The sequence below is a fragment of the Podarcis raffonei genome, chromosome 10, assembly GCF_027172205.1.
Source record: "Podarcis raffonei isolate rPodRaf1 chromosome 10, rPodRaf1.pri, whole genome shotgun sequence".
In the NCBI taxonomy this organism is placed as follows: domain Eukaryota; kingdom Metazoa; phylum Chordata; class Lepidosauria; order Squamata; family Lacertidae; genus Podarcis; species Podarcis raffonei.
Genome location: NC_070611.1, coordinates 60,681,339 through 60,694,876, shown reverse-complemented (window position 1 = coordinate 60,694,876; position 13,538 = coordinate 60,681,339). Strand labels below are relative to the sequence as shown.

At 47.2% G+C, this 13,538-nt stretch overlaps 1 protein-coding gene across 2 annotated transcripts in view; it reads left to right on the top strand.

The window, feature by feature from the left end:
- The first annotated feature begins 694 nt into the window (after positions 1-694).
- The window catches only part of RERG (RAS like estrogen regulated growth inhibitor), a 91,097-nt gene continuing 78,253 nt past the window's right edge, over positions 695-13,538 (top strand). The window contains exon 1 of one of the 2 annotated variants that reach the window (XM_053405179.1): positions 695-965. The gene's annotated coding sequence lies outside the window, so the exon portion shown is untranslated. The remainder of the gene's footprint in view (positions 966-13,538) is intronic. The other variant, XM_053405177.1, reaches the window with a different exon arrangement.

Sequence of the window (13,538 nt, the reverse complement as noted above, 5' to 3'; positions counted from 1 at the left end):
AAGAGTGGTGGGAAGATTCAAGGACATTCCAGTAAACATTTCAACATTTCTGTGTAATATAGTATAATACCACAATTTATTTATTTGCAGAATATGGATAGATATCTTTTCAGAAGGACAGTAAGAGTATCAAGTGAAGCTGAGGACAATCCCAGTTGCCGTTTATAATTATATTTTGGGAATGATTCGTGTTCTTTGGTAGCTACATTGTTTTATACTTATTGGATGTCCCCTGATTATATTATAAAGCAGCTGTGTTCTTTGTTATTCATCAAGCACCGCTAGGGGTTGTTTCTTTTTGTTTTCCAATGTATTCCTTATAGAGAAAAAATTCGGTGAGCAAATTTTTATGCTGAAAGTGTGGCCCAGAGAGGAAAAATTGAGAACTGTTGCTCTAGCCACTTTTAATCATCCCCGCGAATCGTTTTGTACTCCACGCTTCCCTTTTACTCGCCTTTTACCCAAACTAAACAAAAAACCAGTGCGGCCACCTTTCTTCATCGGGGAGCTGTTCCAACTTTTGGGGTCGTGCGTTCTTCTCGCTGCGCAAATACGCGCGCCCTAGAAAATAAACTCTGCCTCCCCACCTCTCCCGGCTGCCATTTTTTGGTATGCGGTCCCCCGAGCCGCCTTGAAGCCCGGCGGCCTGCCGGTGGCGCCCTAGAGCTTCCTTTTCCCCCTATTGAAAAAACCGGCGGCGTGATTCGTTGCTCCCACAGCTTTGCCGGCAAGCGAGGGAGACGCGTCGGGCTGCTTTGGAGTGTTGCGCGCCGCGCCGCCTTTTTTAACGCCGCAGTCTCTGCCGCTAGCCGAAGAATCCGGGAGGCTGTCCATGGCTCGGCGGCGCCTCTGATCCGGACGCCGGGTCCCTTCGTTGCTGCAGCGCCGCAGGGTTGCCGGGCTGGAGGCGGGCGGGGAAAGACCTGACCTCGAGGGGCCGCCTCCCGGAGCGCAGGCTGAGCGAGGTGAGTCGGTTTCGCCGAATGGGAGACCGAGGGTCGCTGCGCGTTTGGAAGGGTGATTCCCCCCCCCTCCATCTCTGCGGCAAAAGCACGAGGAGAAAAGTGCCGCCGCCACAAGCTTGCAGATCTCCGGGATCGTGGGCGGGTAATTTGCATGTAAAATGTGCCGGAAAGGAAGAGTTTTGTTTCGTCCTTCCCAAGGATGAGCGGAGAGAAGTCTCCCAGGTTTAAAAGCCAGAGCATGAGACTCTTAATCTCAGGGTGCTGGGTTCGAAAGCAGGCCGCTTTGGGCGAAAGATTCCTACATTGCAGGGGGTTGGACTAGATGACCCTTGGGTGCCTTGCCACTCTACGGTTCTATGATTGTCAGGCAGAAAATGACAGCGAGAGAAAGAGTGAAAAAGGAGACGCACTTCCTGGAAGGGGGTCCTTCTTTTGCGTGTGAGGGACCTCTTTGCAGCAACAACACCACAAAACTGCAAGCTTATATATCTTGCTTATTATTTTTATCGATTGCATTTATGCCCCACCTTTTTCCTCCTGCTCCTCATTTAATCTGCACAGCAATCCTGCGAGGTAGGTTAGTTTGAGAGACAGCAGCTGGCCCAAGGTGACCCGGCAAGCTTCATGGCCGAGCGAGGATTCGAACACTGGTCTCCCAGGTCCTGGTCAGGCACGCTCACTATTATGTCTGCTCAGAAGTACATTCATTGGGCCTTACCCCCAGGGAGGAGGGCAGGATCCAGCCGCTGAGGAGGCAGGTGCAGGAAGGTGTGGTGGGTGGGTGTATATTTTGAAGCTTTTTGCTCCACTCCAGAGTAGAAGAGGTTGAGGGAGTTAGTTGCAGAGAGGTTGGCGTCTTCTGCTCTTTCGTTGAAAGCATCTCCTGGCGCCTTTAAAGGCTGTTAGATTTATGGGGGTAGAAGCTTTCGAGGCTCCGAGGAAGTGGGCAGACGTCCACCAAAGCTGGTTCTTCTGTTGGACTATAAAATGGCTCGGTATTCTCCCCAGCCGCACACCCACAAATCTGGGATTCAGCAACAGAGCTCTCTCATCTGTTACCTGTGTGGCTCATTCGCAGAGCAGAGCCACCTGGGCTGTTTAGGAATCCTGGCTTCTCAATCTTAGGAACTTTTTCCACCCGCCACGGCAATGTTGGGCTGCCAGGACTGGAGAAACTAGGAGCCCCTCCACACCGTGTGCTTTTTTTGGGGGGGGGGTGATGCAATGATAGTGGTGGATTTTGGTAGTTTTTAATGTTTGAATTGCATTTATATACCAGTGTTTCCTCCAAGGAACATCTAATGTGGTTCTCCTCACTCTTCATTTTATTATCACAACAACCTGCAAGGTAGGTTCAGGGTTGAGAGACGGGGGCTGGCTGAAGGTCACCCAGCAAGCTTCGTGGCTGAGTGTGGATTGGAACCCTGGTCTCCCAGGTCCTGATCCAGCACTCAGAGCACCAACTGGACCATCCAAACTCCAGTCGGTTTTATCTGTTCTTCTGAGATGCTTCTCCGATGTCATGTCATTATTGCTATAGAGGCAACGAAAGTGTTAACAAAAGCCGGACAAAAACCAAAGGAACGTTTATGGTCTTTAAAAGTTGTGGAAATTCTGCAGGAAGTTACAGGACGTGCACTGATTTGGGAATGAAACAGTATGTCCACCCCAAAACTTTTGCAGGTGCAAACAATATTGATGGTGGGTTTGCGTATGACCACCCTGATACCATGAGTTCATATCAGCATGGATGCACAATAAAAAGGGTATCTTGGAAGGGCCCTGAGGTTCAGTTCCCCTTCTGCAGCTCCATAAGTCACTGGGTGACTTTAAGCTAGTCCCCCCCCCCTCTCTTAACATACCACCTACACTGCAGGGTTGTTGTGACGTTAAAAAGAGGGAGAACTAGATATGCTGCCCTGAACTCTTTGGAAGAAGGGCTGGTTATAAATGAATGGTGAAGGTACTCTGCATGTGTTCAGAGGCACAGTTTTCTTTTCTTTTTCTTAAAAGAAGTTCACGTTACAGTGGTACCTCGGGTTAAGTACTTAATTCGTTCCGGAGGTCAGTTCTTAACCTGAAGCACCACTTTAGCTAATGGGGTCTCCTGCTGCTGCCGTGCTGCTGGAGCACGATTTCTGTTCTCATCCTGAAGCAAAGTTCTTAACTTGAAGCACTATTTCTGGGTTAGCGGAGTCGGTAACCTGAAGTGTATGTAACCCGAGGTACCACTGTATATGTTTCCACCACCAAAATCTAGGCCAGAGTTTAATTTACCTTGCCTGGGAGCATGGCTGCTCAGAAGTCCTGCACTCTCACTGCATGCCTAGGCCAAATGTAGATATTTGGGGATCAGCTGTGGCTATCTTAATGCTCTGAGAAAGGTGTTCTTGCACATGCTTGGAGGGCACGCACCTCCATCCTTAATTCATCTATTTTCAGGGTGATCTTAGTGGCACAGAAAACTTGTTCTATTTCAAGCTCAATAATCTGAACTACCAGTACAGTATTCCAGGCTTTGGCAAATCACCCTTCTGGGGAGGGGGGCGGGGAACCTTACATAAGCTAAAAGTGTCTGGGGGCCAAAATGCTTGAGATCATTTGGTAGCTCAGGAGCTACCAAAGAGCTATGCTAGTGTGTCAGTTTGGTACAGCTGAAGGTTACTTTTTGTCGTCTTCTTTTTTAAAATAAAAACTTGTAATTGTTTTGATTTAGACCATGAGACGCTTTGTAATTATAGACCAAACATCCCTTCCCTCTTGGTATGCCTTATTATGGACTTGGTAAATCACAAAACTGTATCCTATACTTTTGTTTGCTGGCAATTGTGACAACTTTCCCTTTTAAAACATTAACTTTTCTTTCATTTCTTTTCCTTTTTTTTTTAAAAAAAACCTTGCTTGTTATCAAAATAAAATAAATGGAGCAGCATGTTATTTTTTTAGGGAAAAATTCTGTCCTGCCTTATTTTCAAAAACGGAACTCAGGGGGGGCAAGAATCACAGCACAGTTTTTGAAAATAGTATATCATGCCCACCTTTTAGGCAAAGTTTTTGTTCCAAAATAAGCCCTGAACAGCAGCAGCACTTTTTAGTTTTACACCTGCTGCTTTTTTAATAGTCTCCCTATCAAGTTCCATGAGTTGTTCATCTGTGCTTTTCTTTTGCCTCTGAGGTTAGCAATTGGTGGGGCAGAAGCACTTTCATCAGGACACCTTGTCAATGCTGCGTTTCTCTGGCATACTGACTGTGTCCAAGAAACAAGGCTGCACAGTAGCCAAGACAGGAAATAGATGCATATGCCTGCTTTGTTTATGTGTGGCTTTTAAAAATAGCTTTGCAAGGATGAATGAAAGCTCCTGCTTTCTTTAATTTAGCATGAAAATGTTAGTCTCTGGAATAGGATACTCTACTCTAAACCTAAAAGATGTACCACAGTATTATCTCTTACTAGAACAGTTCCAATACATCGGAAGAGCTGCCAGCTTTTGACTTTCACAGAGCTCCTTGTCAGATTTCTTTCTGTTACTTTTGCAAAGCTCAAGAACATTTCCTTCGTTCTTTTTGCTAACGTCACCTTACCAACTTCTCTGCCTCCTTCCCCCCCCCCATCTCCTTGCAAATATTATCAGTGTTCAAGTGTCTTTGACTCTTGTTCAGGCACACAAAAGGTAATAATAATAATAATAATAATAATAATAATAATTATTATTATTATTATTATTATTATTTATTATTCATACCCCACCCATCTGGCTGGGCCTCCCCAGCCACTCTAAGCGGCTTCCAACAAAATATTAAAATACCATAATACATCAAACATTAAAAGCTTCCCTAAACAGGGCTGCCTTCAGATGTCTTCTAAAAGTCTGGTAGTTGTTGTCTTTGACATCTGGTGGGAGGGCGTTCCACAGAGCGGGTGCCACTACCAAGAAGGCCCTCTGCCTGGTTCCCTGTAACTTGGCTTCTCGCAGTGAGGGAACCGCCAGAAGGCCCTTGGCGCTCGATCTCAGTGTCCGGGTAGAACGATGGGGGTGGAGATGCTCCTTTTAGAAATCCACAAGATGCAATGAATAATAGAGAGGCAATCTTCTGTACGGGATGGCTGTCTTCCAGCTTTGGACATCTTCTTGAGCTGGAGACTGACCAGTTTCAGAGGTGGGGCAGGTGTGGAATATAATATGTGTTCTTTGTGGTGGATCGCTGCAACATGCAATAGGCATAAGGAGAGCTTTGCTAGATCAGACCAAAGGGCTATGTAGCCTAGCATCCTGTCCCCACAGTGAAACAACCAGATTCCTGCGGGAAGCCCACAAGGAGGATATAACAGCCCTTACCTCTATTCTGATTCCCCAAAACTGGTCTTCAGAGGCATGCTGTCTCTGATACTTAAGGTAACACTGATCGCTCTCTGACTATTAACCATTGATAGCCAGCAACTTGGATGGCTTTAAAAGGGGTTAACCAAATCAACTGAAAACAAAAGCTATTATCACATCTTACGGTAATGCAGGTCATCGCTTTAACTATGGGCTCGTCCACACTTCCGCCACTTTCCCCCAGAAAACTTGTTATTTGCTGCCAAATCGGAACAAGCGTAAAAGCGGATTGACGTTTGTTCCAACTGAGCGACAAACGGCAGATTTTCCTGGGGAAAGTGGTGGGTCTAACAAAAAGTCTCTCAGACCCATGCCTAGAAAGTACAGGACAAGCGGAAAACCTCAGTTTCTAGGCCTAGGAGAAGCAAAAGTATGGATGAGCCCATGTGCCAAGTGCAGAAATATAATTTCCCCTCTGTCCATTCAGCTTCATTAGATGACCCTGAGTTCCAGTATTTTGAGAGAAGCCTACCAACTTTTTCCCTCCCCACTGTGTACACTTTGTATTCCTCTGTTGCATTCTCCCTTGCTCACCGTTTTTCTACCCCAAAAAGCTCCAAATGTTGTAATCTTTCCTCACAGGGGAGTTGCGTTGTCTCCTTGATTATTTGGCTTGCTCTTTTCTAAACCTTTTTGCAGCTCTACCTCACCTTTTTTGAGGTGAGGATACAGAGCTGTTCATGACATTGCAAGTGTGGCCGTGCCACAGATTTGCACAAAGGAATTATGATAATTGGCAGCTTTATTTTCAATCCCTTTCGTTATGACCCATGACAAAGAAGTTTCCTTTTTCACAGCTTTTACACTTTGGGGAGACGTTTTCAGAGAGTAGAGTGTTGGTTTGTTTTTACTTGTATCTTTCTCACTGGCCTTTTGGCCTACTGAGGCCTTTGGTAGATTATTATTTTTTGTCAGTATTATAAACACCCCTGAGCCAACAAGATAGCTCTGGGAACAAAGTTATGATGAAAAAGAGCTCCAAAGGCATCAGCTGCAATCCAGAACAGAATTAAACATGTTTAAACCAAATTATTTCATTGAGCTGAATTTATTGGATGGTGGTCACCGTGTTGTCTGACTGCAAAGTCCTGGATCCTGGAATCATAGAGGTGGAATGGACTATGAGGTTCAGTCGAAACCTCTTTGCATTGCAGGAATCTTTTACCCAACATGGGGCTCAAACCCTCGACCCCTGAGATTAAGAATCTCATGTTCTACAGACTGAGGTATCCCATCAGAGTGCTAAGCTTGGAGAGCCCAACTGTGCTTCTTACACATAAAAAAATGAATTCTAAATTCTGTTCCAAGCAAAGTTGGATTTATTTACTTATTGCCAGCCCAATAAATCAGGCAAGAGCAGTGTTAGAAACTTACTTAAAGTGAAATAAGTCAGTGTTTAGTGAAATAACTTGGCACCGAGCACTAAAGTCTGCATTTGTGCAAGAACATTCAATTACCTCTCAAAAAAAAACCCCAGTGGAATCACTTCACATGCCCAGCTGTCAGTCCTCAAGTCAAATAATGGTTGCTTGGCCATAGTATGGGTGAAAAGGATCTCAGGACTGTAGTTGATCATTAACAGTGTGATGCAGCTGCAAAAATAAGAAAAGAGCCAGTGTGGTTTAGTGGTTAGAGTGCTGGTCCAGGATCTGAGAGATCAGGCTTCAAATCCCCAGTCAGCCATGAAGCCAACTGGGTAGTCACCAGCTCTCAATGACTCTGAATAGAAATCACATTTTAAAAATGTAAATTAGAACACAGATGTGGAAACAATGAGGAAACTAAGGTTCCCCTCCTCCCTCCCCCCCCCCCTCTCTCTCTCTCTCTCTCACACACACACACACACACTTTTGCCCCCTTAGTATAAATGCAGATGCAGTATCTCTGAGCATGTGGCATGTTCCTGTAGCAATAGCTACCCAACAGCTGTATCTCAGTGGGTAAAACATCTGCTTTGCATGCCAGAAGGACTCAGATTTGGTCTCTAGCGTCTCCCAGAAGACTGGGCAGTGGAAGAGATAACTGTCTGGTACCCTGGAAAGCTGATGCCAGTCAATTTAGAGACTAGATGGATCAGGGGGCCCAACTCTACATACGTTTGTTTCTGTGTTTTCCCACATAACTGATGTCATTTGTAGCCACCCTGTGAAAATAGAGGCTGATGAAGAATACTCTCTACAGTTGCTTGGCAATTGTTAGCATAGCAAAATAATAATAAGTCTTGTGGCGTTGTGGGTTAAACCACAGAGCCTAGGACTTGCTGATCAGAAGGTCGGCGGTTCGAATCCCCGTGTCGGGGTGAGCTCCTGTTGCTCGGTCTCTGCTCCTGCCAACCTAGCAGTTTGAAAGCATGTCAAAGTGCAAGTAGATAAATAGGTACCGCTCTGGCGGGAAGGACACTCCAGGCCAGAGTCTTTTTGCAGATATGCTCTGTAACACAACAACAACAACAACAACAACTTTTTTATTTGTACCCCGTCCACTCTGGGCGTTTTCCAACAAAGTATTAAAAGCACAATGAAACACCAAACATTTAAAATTTCCTTATACAGGGCTGCCTTCAGATGTCTTCTAAAAGTCATATAGTTATTTATCTGTCTGACATTTGATGGGAGGCCACCCCCGAGAAGGCCCTCTGCAGTGAGGGAACTGCCGGAAGGCCCTCAGAGCTGGACCTCAGGCTGAACAATGGGGGTGAAGACACTCCTTCAGGTATCCAGGGTCGAAGCCATTTAGGGCTTTAAAGGTCAGCATCAACATTTTGGATTGTGCTCGGAAACATACAGGTGGGCCAGCATCATTGATTACTTATAACTGCCCCAATATTATCATGAGCACAAATTATTGTGGATGCATAATAAAAAGGACATTTAGAGGGACCCTTGATTTTGGGCAAAGTGTCTCTGCGTAGTTGAAGATTACTCACACCCTCTTCCAAAAACGGCCACACTTTTCCTCACAGTTGTCTCATGCTTTTCTGGGGTGGGCAACTGAGAAGGGTGAGGGGGTCAGTGTTGGTCCACTCCACCTCTTAGCATTTCGCACAGAGAACTCCTCCATCAAGCCGATGAGTGAGATGGGGTGGGGCAGGGTGGGGAAAGCTTTTCCGAGCCCTATAATAAAACACCTTTTAAGCCTTGCCTAACCCTGCACTCTGCCCCTGATGCAGAATGCACAAAGGGCTTCTGAGCACTTAAAAGCACAGAGGTTTGTTTAGGGGGAAATGTTGAGAAGCACATCTTTCCCAACTGGTGTGGCTTTTATAGCAATTCCTGAGGACCAATAAAGGGAGTTACAGTAGGCTGTGGGGAGCTGACTCCGCAACGGCGTTAATGGGTTTTTCATCCATTCAGAAACGTAAAAAACTGTATTGGAAGTTAGTTGTCAAGGCCAACTGCTGGCAATAATAATTGCAGCTATCTTGGCTGGGGTGGAAATGGGACTTTTTCAGTATTTTGAGCCTATTTTATTGAAGAATGTCGAGACTTTATTCAGCGGTTGTGTGTCCTATGGTATCTATTAACTGTTAGGTAATTTTGCCAAACATGACGTTGACATTCTCTGTTATGCAAGCAAGACAGAAAAGCCCCACATTAAAGCTCCCCTAAAAACAGGAAAGCACAGAGTTGTACCCTCAAAAACGGTCTGAATCTGGATTGGCAGATCATTTTTTAAACAAGGGCCATACTTTGAAATGATTAATTGTTGACAGCTAGTAACGGGCTGCTTAACCTTTTCCTCCCAATTGTAATAGAAGTTTGTGCAGAGTAATTTTCTGATTATGCCCTTTAAAGCATGTTTTTAAGGCAAACTGTTTTGTGCTTTTGCTTTTTTGAAGTGACCAGCCATTGTGTGTAATGAGGCATGGGCTCTGCTCAAGCTGTGATGCCCCCACACAGGAGGAATTGCTAAAGATAGCTTTGACTATGTTGTCCTCAAATGTGATTGAAGAGCAGAAGGGAGGTGAGGTCTTGGGTTTGTGGGTGATGCTTGGAGCCGGGGGGCGGGGCTGAAACAAGGACCTACAAGGACCAAATGGAGGGACTGGTTGTCCATACCATGGGTTGCTGGAAGCTGCACTCCTCCATCTGCTTTGCTGCACAACTTCTTTTTCCTGAAACTCATCTGCACAGGAACTGGCAGAAGATGCATGTGTTGCAGTACCAATGGCTTCTGCTGTCGCACCAAGGCTTGAGTTGGTTGTGGTGCAGATGCAAAATGGATTGATCCATTAAGGCCACATTGGGGCCTTAGCACTTAATCTGTGTTCCCTGCTTCACGCAACAGCACATTAGATTGTACTATTTAGTATGTTAGTCCTATAAAAAGAAATTGGGGGGGGGTGTACAGGAATAATGCAAAGGTCACTCCAGATGCATTGTGTTGTTGATGCGCAGGCCTAAATTTTGCCCATTAACATTAACCTAAGTTCTGTGTCCTTGTGTCTTCATTCTCCTGGGAGTGGCTTGGGGGTCTTGAAGCGCAGCCAGTTGCTGGGAATCACAAGTGAGCTGTGGCTTTTCTTGGACCCTGCTTTTGGACTTCCACCAGGTATCTGGTTGGCTAGTGTGAGAACCAGATGCTGGGATAGATGGGCCTTTGGCCTGATCCAGCAAAGCTCTTACCATGAAGTTATGTGGAAAGGTAGCATCTCAGGGAATAGGGTTCTTGCAAAGATTTCCACATGATTTGCACATCTTTTGTATGCAAGCTTATACACACACACACACACACACACACACAGTGGTACCTCGGGTTACATACGCTTCAGGTTACAGACTCTGCTAACCCAGAAATAGTGTTAGGAGAGGCTCAGAACTTACAGGGTTAAGAGTTCTGAGTGATGACGCCTCACATTCTGAGGGCAGGTTTAGAACACTGAAGGGAGTGGTTTACTGTGTTCTTTCAGTGTGCGTGTTTGCTCCGAGAAGAGAGCAGCGATGGGTGAACTGTCGCCAGGCAGGAGATTAATAGCTGTTGTGTTTTGCTAAGGAATAAAGGCTTTAAAGATAAGGAGACTGCTGCGTTTCAGCCTGAATTATTGCCTTCACACGAAGAACGTTCCTGCTTCCGCTGTGTTTACGCTCTGCTGAGTCAAAGGTCCCAGGGGGGAAGACCAGAGCCGCGCAGGAAGTGTGCCGGACCCCTCGGACGCCATTGGCCTCCAAAGGTTATGGGAGATCAGCAATAAAGATAAGCAACGTTCGTGCGTGTGAGAGGCCAGCAGCCAAAGGCCAGCTAAGGAGTAACTGGAGCCAGCCGGGAGGAGCTGGGATCTGCCGGACCGGGAGGTGCTACTGTACAGTAAGTAGGCCGGGCCCCGGGGAGAGATGGCAGACAGCCAGAAGTCGTCAATCCCTTTTGATAAGGTGGACGGGAGCAAGCCCTGGGCCGAGAGAAGGCAGGCACTGAAGAAGACAGTGGGAGCCAGGCCAGAGGGGGCTGAGAATTGCTCTGAGGAAGCACCAAGCCCAGGAGGGGCTGAGAGCTACTCAAAGGAGGCACCAAGCCCAAGAGGGGCTGGGGGACGCCCAAGAAGCCCAGAGGGGGCTGGAAGCCCAGGAGGGGCTGAGGGACGCCCAGAAGGCCCAGAGGGGGCTGGGACTGTGTTGGAGGGCTGCCGGAATGCCCCTACATATGAGTTGCGTGCTGGAGAGTGGCTGAGAGAAGAGGAGAGAGATGCAATGGCTATCTCTTCCACTGAGAACTTTGCACCTGAGAATGGGGGTGCAAGCCATTCCAAGGGTCTTGAGAGTGCCCAGGCTGTTTGGCAGGAGCTGGAGAGGGTTTGCAGAGAAACCACAGCAGAAGCCAAAGGCCATTTTCCCAACAGCAGAAAAGCCTCGAGGAGGAGTGCTGCTGGAGAGGTTGGGGGGGCAGAGAAGACCAAAGGCAAGTTTGCAAAGTTTTCCACTCGGCGATGTTTTGTTTGTGCTTCGGCTGAACACCTGCGTCGCAACTGCCCACAGAAAGCAAGGGAGACAGGGCAGGATGTTTCCAAGGTCGCTTCCCATGGGAACCAGCCGGGTTTCTATGGCAACTGGGCCAACAGAGGGGGCAGGCGTGGGAACGCTTATCAGCTGACTGCTTCGATGGCAATTTTGGACAACACCACCTGCAGCGAGAGCCCCAAGGTCGGGGGCAGCAGGAAGTCAGTTGCTAAGGCAACAAAGAAGGACAACTCCGGAGGGGGGAGGGTCCTACGTTGGGTTGTGGACTCGGCTGCGAATGGCCATCTGGTCACAGCGCCACCTGATGGACAAATGTGGAACTGCAAGGCTGTTTCAACTGAGAAAACAGTTAAATTTGCTACAGGTTCACAGGGACGTGTAACCCATGTTGCTAACATGTTTATTTCTTTCTTACAGGCTGAATTGAAGGTTTATTTCGTGCCTGAGATAAAACATTGCCTGCTATCTGTACCTTCTCTTTTACAGGAGGGATATTCAGTGAGTTTTGAAAAAAAATGTTTGCACAATTTCCAGAGATGGGAAGGAGCTAATAAGTGTTGAAAAGGATCAAAACAACCTCTTTGTTCTGGAAACACCTCTGGAGGGTGAGGGGAATACTGGGAAAGCCACTGATCACACTCATGTGTCGTGTGCTTGCGTGTGGCACAAGAGAATGTCACATGGGTCCTGTGAGGACGTTCAGATGTTATCAGAGTGCACCAAAGGTTGCAAGGTAAAAGAATGTGGTCAACCTTTGAATTGCAAAGCATGCAGGAAAGCCAGAAACAAGGGATTTAATCATCCCAGGGTGAAGAGAGTAACCACAAAGCCTTTTGAGCTTGTGCATGCAGACCTTTTAGGTATGCCACAGCCAAGTCTGGGCAAGGCCAAGTGGCTGATGGTGCTGACAGATGATTATACGCGGAATGCATGGGCTTTCACGCTGAAAACTAAGGAGGAGACAACACAACTTATCAAAGATTGGGTTGCAGAGGTGGAACTAAGGTTCTCCACCAAGGTGCAGGGGTTCAAATGTGACCGAGGTTCAGAGGTCACTGGGTCTGCTTTAAAGGGTTTCTTTCGCCAGAGGGGGATACGTCACAAGGTGACTTCTCCTCAGGAGAGTGGCGTGGCAGAGCTTAGGAGTAAAGCTCTGGTTCAAGCATCAGAGATTCTACTGGATGACTCTGGTTTGCCTCAAAGTTTTTGGGGAGAGGCGGTAAAGACAGCCAATTTCACGATGAACAGGTGCTACAATGCAGTGGTAGGTGACACCCCGTATTTCCTGCTTCATCGGCAGAAGCCGCTTGTGCATTTCTTTCGCACTTTTGGTAGCAGAGCCATGGTGCCTGTACCAAAGTTTCTGCAGCAGGAGGGTGGTCCAAGGTACCAGGAAATGATCTTCTGTGGATATGAGCCTGCGACAAAAGGGTGGAGATTCGCATACCCAGAAGGTGATCAGACCAAGCTTCTGGTCAGTAAACAGGCTGAGTTCTTTGAGCAGGATGGTTGGGCAAGGCGCAAAGTGCGCTCTGACGTTCACTCAGATTGTCTGTCTGACTCTGAGGAGGAAGGAGAGCCAGAGCCTGAACCTGCTGGTGGAGACCAGGTCCCTGAACAGAGTAGGGCGTCTCCACAGGTTGTTAAGGGAGTGTCCAAGAGTGAGCCCTCATCTCCTGTGCGCATAATGGAGAAAGCTCACAGACGTGTCAAGTCAGAGGGTGAGTCTTCTGATGAGGAAGACGCACAAGCTGGCCCCAGTGGGTCAAAAGGAGCACCCCAGTTTGTGCCCAGGCGGTCATCGCGGGCTACAAAGGGAATTCCACCTGAGAGGTTTCAGGTCACAAATGCGTGGGTTGGTTTCGCACAGTGCGAACCTAAGGTTTGTGAGGTTCAACAGGTGCCTAACAACGATGCCAGGAAGGGGCGGAAGGCAATGGGGAAGGTGTTGAACACTCAGAAGTCCTCTCAGAACGTGATTCGAGAGGGGGTGTTAGGAGAGGCTCAGAACTTACAGGGTTAAGAGTTCTGAGTGATGACGCCTCACATTCTGAGGGCGGGTTTAGAACACTGAAGGGAGTGGTTTACTGTGTTCTTTCAGTGTGCGTGTTTGCTCCGAGAAGAGAGCAGCGATGGGTGAACTGTCGCCAGGCAGGAGATTAATAGCTGTTGTGTTTTGCTAAGGAATAAAGGCTTTAAAGATAAGGAGACTGCTGCGTTTCAGCCTGAATTATTGCCTTCAC